This window comes from Tasmannia lanceolata, unplaced genomic scaffold, assembly GCF_043159265.1.
Source record: "Tasmannia lanceolata isolate RefF3 unplaced genomic scaffold, GAP_Taslan_0.1 ptg000006l, whole genome shotgun sequence".
In the NCBI taxonomy this organism is placed as follows: Eukaryota; Viridiplantae; Streptophyta; class Magnoliopsida; order Canellales; family Winteraceae; genus Tasmannia; species Tasmannia lanceolata.
The window spans coordinates 40,174,647-40,180,646 of NW_027518683.1; the positions used below are offsets into that span (position 1 = coordinate 40,174,647).

The window sequence follows — 6,000 nt, forward strand, 5'->3', positions numbered from 1 at the left end:
AGTACTATTTTCTAGAGGGATATTATCATAAATTTAAGTTCCCTCTGAGTAAAAAATTGGGAAAATTACATTTACATCCCCTCTAGTTTCTGACACATTCAACTCTAACCCTGACTTTCAAAACGTGACAAGTACACCCCTTGAGGTTTCAATTTGTATAAATTAGACCCCCTCTGTCAACGATCCAGCAGTTTAACTTGACGGAAAGACTGAAACTAACCATGGTTAATCTTTTGAAGACCGAAATACCCTCATTTGCAGAGGGATTAGGGTTATGCCATTTCTCACCGCCGCCGTGGCACCTCTGGCAACTGCCGCCGTCGCCTCCACCACAGACAATGAAACCCCACACCATGGCTACATCAAACCCACATTTCAAGAAAAAAACATTGATAAAATAAAAAAAACCCTAAAATATTAGATTATTAGGGTTTCTGTGCAAGTCATGATAATGATGTGAATGAAGACAAATAAAACTCCTAAATCAAGGGTTTATGTTGATAAATAAACAGGGGTTTGATTCAAACCCTAATTTTCAGTTTGTAAGTATGAAAACCGAAATTTTCAGTTGGGGAAGACGAGGGCATTTTGGTCATTTCGACTCGTTGTCTACTCTGTGACGTTAAGAAAACCTCAGGGGGTGTACTTGTCACGTTTTGAAAGTCAGGGTTAGAGTTGAATGTGTCAGAAACTAGAGGGGGTGTATATGTATTTTTCCCTAAAAAATTGAATAGGGACCTCATCATCTTTGTGTGTAAATAAGTACGAAAAACATTTCTGACTAAAAATATTTTCTTGCGAAATTTTTTATGTTTACAATTTAAAGGAAATAATATAAATGATTATGGTTAATTTACAGGGATAACATAATAAATTAAAGGTCCCTCTAAATAAAAATTGTGTAGCGTAGGTTCAGGTTATCGACTGTCTAGATACATGGATATTATAATCCAAGATTGTAAAATCTTGGATTTTACAAGCTAAAACCAAGGCTATCAGGATTTTATAAGCTAACATCAGGATTTTACAATCCCGGATCATAACATCCAGGTTTTATAAAAACCATGTATCCAAGCGACCCCTAAAATCCAAGTTTTATATTGTAAATTCCAGGATTTTACAATCCTAGATTATAAAATCTGCGTATCCAAATAGTGTGTAAAAAAGTAGGAAATTTTAGAAATATTTTCCTTTCCAAACTTTGCCAGATAATTCTTGAAATACAAACATAGAAGGTTGCAATGGCTTGATAAATGGATTTCGAATCAGTCTCTCAAGGATATGTTTCCGGAGTTATTTGCAATGGCAGTGCACAAGAAGGGATTTGTAAAGGAATTTCTGGATAAAAGGGAAGGAAATGTGGTATGGAACCCAATTTTCATAAGGAACTTCTTTCACAAGGAACTTGCATTTATTATTAGGCTCATGGAAGTGTTAAATGAGGTTTATATCAAGCAAGATGAGGATGATAAAAGGGTTTGGATCTGGAATTCATCAGGTGACTTCTCTGTGAAGTCTTTCTATCTTCAGCTAGTGGTATGCCCTGTGTCTGCAAATATTGCCAAAGTTTGGACAATCCAAGCTCTGCCTTGGGTATGCACTTTTGGTTGGGCAGCTTGTCTTGAGAGGATTCAAACAGTGGATTTCCTAAGGAAGCGGAAAGTGTAAATTATTGACCATTGTGCCTTATGCATAGAGGCTGGAGAAACCACAAGCCATCTTCTCCTTGATTGTAAAGTGGCTAGGGAGTTTTGGGGCAAGCTTCTAAGTCGGCTTGGTATTCATTGGGTTTCCCCTGAAAATCTTATTGATCTCATCCATGGTTGGTCGGCTGCCCCATGGAAGAAAAAAGGAAAATTTTTGTGGAATGTTTCCCTACTAGCTACAATTTGGGTTCTATGGAAGGAAAGAAATGCGAGAATATTTAAAGGGTATTCTAGAGGTCCTCCATAGTTATTCGTCAAAGTGATTGCCCTCACGGTTGCTTGGGTGAGATCCCTCCGATCATTCACTTTCGTATCTAGTTATGACTTATGGGAAGGATGGAGAGAGGCTTGTTGGAGTGTAGAATTGAAGCAAAATGTGTCACAAAATTGGGAACCGCCACCTCCCAACACCCTAAAGTTCAACTTTGATGGATCGAGTTTGGGTAATCTGAGTCTGGCCGGTATTGGGGATGGGGGGTGTTAAGAAATGACCAAGGGGATGTAGTTTAGGCCTTCGTGGGCCCCATTGGGGTGGTGAATTCTTCGGAGGCCGAGGTTCGCGCAGCTCACCAGTGCATAAAACTCTTGGCCGTGAATAGTGTAGACAATGTCATTGCAGAAGGGGACTCTTTGAATGTTATTAAGTGGCCTAATGGTTCACAAAATCACCCGTGGAGATGTGATAGAGTTTTTGATGAAAAGTTTGATTGGATGAAACCGTTATCTATTCAGTTTAAGCATCTTCACCGGTCGGCTAATGAGGTGGCCGATAGACTTGCAAGAAAAGGAGTGCCGAAAGAGGCATTGGCATTATTAGATTCTCTCCCCCCGTGAAATTTTTTGAAAATCTTTATTGTTTTCTTTGTCTTGTTGCTCCCCTTCCTTTGTAACTTGACCATCTCGGTCTTTTTTAGCAATACAATTGGCGATTATTCAAAAAAAAAACATAAAAGGTTGCAGAAATTTGGGAAGTGATATATTCATCCTTTTCATACTTGGGATAACCCCCTCTAGTGTAAAAGAGAAGTTATAAATACACTAGAGGAGGCTGTCCAAAGTAAAGGAAGGGGGGGGGGGGCAAATATAGCATTTCCAAGGAATTTTCGACCAAAATGCAAAACCCACAGCTTACTAAAAAACTAAAAGGATATTTTTAGGTTAAAAAAAATAAGTGAAAAAATTTAAAAGAAAAAAACAGGTTTCTTTGTTTTTCCTTTTTTTTAATATATAAGGGTATTTTCGTCAAATACCAACAAACATCATCTGCTCGAGTGCTATGGAAGAAAAATCACAAAATAAAACCGTTAAACTATTTCAGGAAGAGGCTTACAACATCTTGGAAGCTTTCAAGAAGATGTTGAAGGTGCTAGAACTTCCATATTTCGGGAAGATGTCAAAGGTGGGAGATGATGAAGCTTGGAAGATGAAGATTTATGGGACCAAAATGCTTCCGGGTGATTCAAATTCGTTGATTTTTACTGTTTTCCCATATGATCGGGATGTTTACCTAGAAACTTCGACGACCTAGAAACTTCGATGAAATTTTGACGAAATTCTGATGAAATTCAGTCAAAATTTCATTGACATCTTGTAAAAAACCGAATCCTCATATTTTTCATTTCGGTCTTAACCAAAATTGACATATTTCATATCATAGGCTAGGTTCTAAGAAAAATAATTTGTGAACCGTAGATTTGCAACAATTCATATCATAGGGTAGGTTCAAAAGGCTTATTGGAATAGTGGGTTGTTACCAGAAGATTTGAGCCTATGAGGATTAGAGGAATACAGAGTTAATGAATGGGAATGTCTTAATTGGGTAGAAGCATTGGAGATGTATTGATGATAGTACAATCCGGACGATGACCGAATGATTTGCATTACTAGTATAAGTTTGGACGGATATGCTTTAGAGTGGTGGCTCACACTGATGGTGGATGAACATGGCTAAATAAGCATACACGAGGCAATTAGCTTCAGCCATTTAGATCTAAGCTCGCATGAGGTGATTGACGACGTGACAATCACTCGACTTAAAGCAACAAACGAGAGTTGCTCCGGCGATCCAATGACAATTCTAACAGTATGTGGTTCACTCAAGTTAATTAAGGATTTGGAAAGCGGTCACCATCCTTCAGAGTTGGTTTTGTCAGAAATTAGCCCCTGAACGTTATCTGATGATCAAAAGGGTGACATGTGTTATCCAAAATGCCTGGAATGAGCGAATCATTTGACATAATCAATAGGAAGAGCTTACATGACAACTATAGCAAGAGAGGCAGATCCGAGATGATACTTTTGTCGATATGCATTCAACGAAGTCACCAATCATAGGGATTAGTCCCGCCCTAAAATGGCGTGGGGATACCCTATGTCATCAAAAAACTAAAAACTAAACTTGTTCTATTAAATCGTGAACACAAGCGGGGAAAACCTAACGTAGCAGAGGATAAGTTTATTTCTACCTAAGTTGACACGAACTAAGCATGCCTCTTAACAAGAGTAAATACCTCCAGAGAAACCAAATGTAAATCTTACCTAAAATAAGTTAAAAAAGACTAGGCAAAAACTAACCACATAAAATCTAATAAGACAAAACGGAATAAACAATTTCAAAAGGTTAGAAAATAAAGCCAGAAAGGGGAAATATAATTGAAAAAATTCTATAATCCGGAGGAATATGCATTCAGTACCAAGCTAACTAAAACACATGGGAAGTTGCACCTAGCAAAACATGTTAAATTGCTTATAATGATTCACAATTTAGTGAGGCATGGATCCAGGACAACCTCAAACCAAAAATCATAGAAAATTCACCTTCAGACTGAGAAGTAATCGGTGGTCCCGTTTGTGCTCCCACACGTAGGGTAGAGCAACATAACAAGAAAGACAGAGTTGCTCCAAATATACAAATCCTGGCTCCAGACATATTTAAAAACATCCAAATGCTGTAAATTATTGTAGAGAATGGAATCCACCTTCTGCCATTGAAAGAAAACAAATCCACCACATTCAATAACACCTCCCAAGCTTTGATGCCATAAATTGCTTCAGAAACTAAAGTTCCCCTTATGTCCCCAAATAATCAAGCTAACATGCTTTGGATAAGTGAAAGCCCTAGAAATTAAACAAATTTCCAAGCATATAAGTTAATATTTAATAATTTATACCTTCAACCAGAATCCTATAGTACATACACAACCTAGAAATCAAGAAATCTTCTCTCCGGACATCTTCAAACCCTTAGAAATGAAATAAGTTGCAGCATAATTCCACAATCAACAGTCCATAAACCGTCCTTAAAATCACAAATTTCATTCCACTTGGATGTCAAACGAATTATAGCGAATTTCAAAAGATTCAAATCAGATAAACTTTTTACTACTTCAGAAATCGAGTATCAACATATTCCATCTCCTTTCGAGAAGAATGACCAAGATCTCACTCTAGATAGCTCAAAACTCCAAAAACCAAATGAATTACAGCATATGTATACAGATAGAACGATGCAGAACTGTAAATTACTTACGAAATCAAGCATCCGCAAACTCAATCCCCTCTGAAGAAAAATCAATAACACACTCGAGATCTTAACTACAAAAAAAAAAAAAAACAACAACAACAACCGAATTACAGAATATTTTTACAGATCGGATAATAAAGAGCTTTAGACTTGAAAAGATCAAAAGGAATTGCAGTATAATCCTACAGATCAAAATATGAAGGACTTTAATGAGATATTTCTCTGGAGAGCTCGAAACCCTAGAAACACAAAGGATTGGACAAAATAACCAGTAGTTGTGCATGTATATTGTGAGAACTGAGAAAGAGATTTTTGCTACGAGGGGCGGTGCTAACTTGCGCTGGGTGTGTTCTAACTTCCAACTGGGTTGAGGAAATGACAGTTATAAGAGGACGCGCTCTCGTCCTCCCGCTTACAAATAGTCCTCTTTAATACTGCCATGTGTACCTTTGTAGGGGTATATTTGTCGTTTTCCAAAAAATAGCAATATTTTAGGAGGAATGATAGAATGAAGGGTGCCCTTGCAAAAATCAGGTCCAAGGGAAACCCTATAGGTTTATTTTTGCAAAGTCAACACGCTTTCCACTTCTTTTTTTTGGCTTATTCCACTTTTTTTTGTAGCTTCACTTTGCAAAAATCCAACAATAAGGGCGCCCTTGGAGCTGATTTTTGGGAATCGATTTATCACTGCCCTATTATTATTTTGTGTAATTTGGGAATCGATTTATCACTGCCCTATTATTATTATTTTAACGGTAGGCTTTGTCAATC

General features: G+C 37.4%; 1 protein-coding gene across 3 annotated transcripts in view; it reads right to left on the reverse strand.

The window, feature by feature from the left end:
* LOC143880293 (putative LRR receptor-like serine/threonine-protein kinase At1g06840) overlaps window positions 1-5,500 on the reverse strand; it is a 133,906-nt gene extending 128,406 nt beyond the window's left edge. Inside the window, exons 1-3 of one of the 3 annotated variants that reach the window (XM_077383155.1) lie at window positions 5,416-5,500; window positions 5,236-5,300; window positions 4,524-4,687 (exon numbers count right to left, since the gene is read on the reverse strand). The gene's annotated coding sequence lies outside the window, so the exon portion shown is untranslated. The remainder of the gene's footprint in view (window positions 1-4,523; window positions 4,688-5,235; window positions 5,301-5,415) is intronic. The other 2 variants (XM_077383150.1, XM_077383151.1) reach the window with 2 other exon arrangements.
* Between the last annotated feature and the right edge of the window lie 500 nt (window positions 5,501-6,000).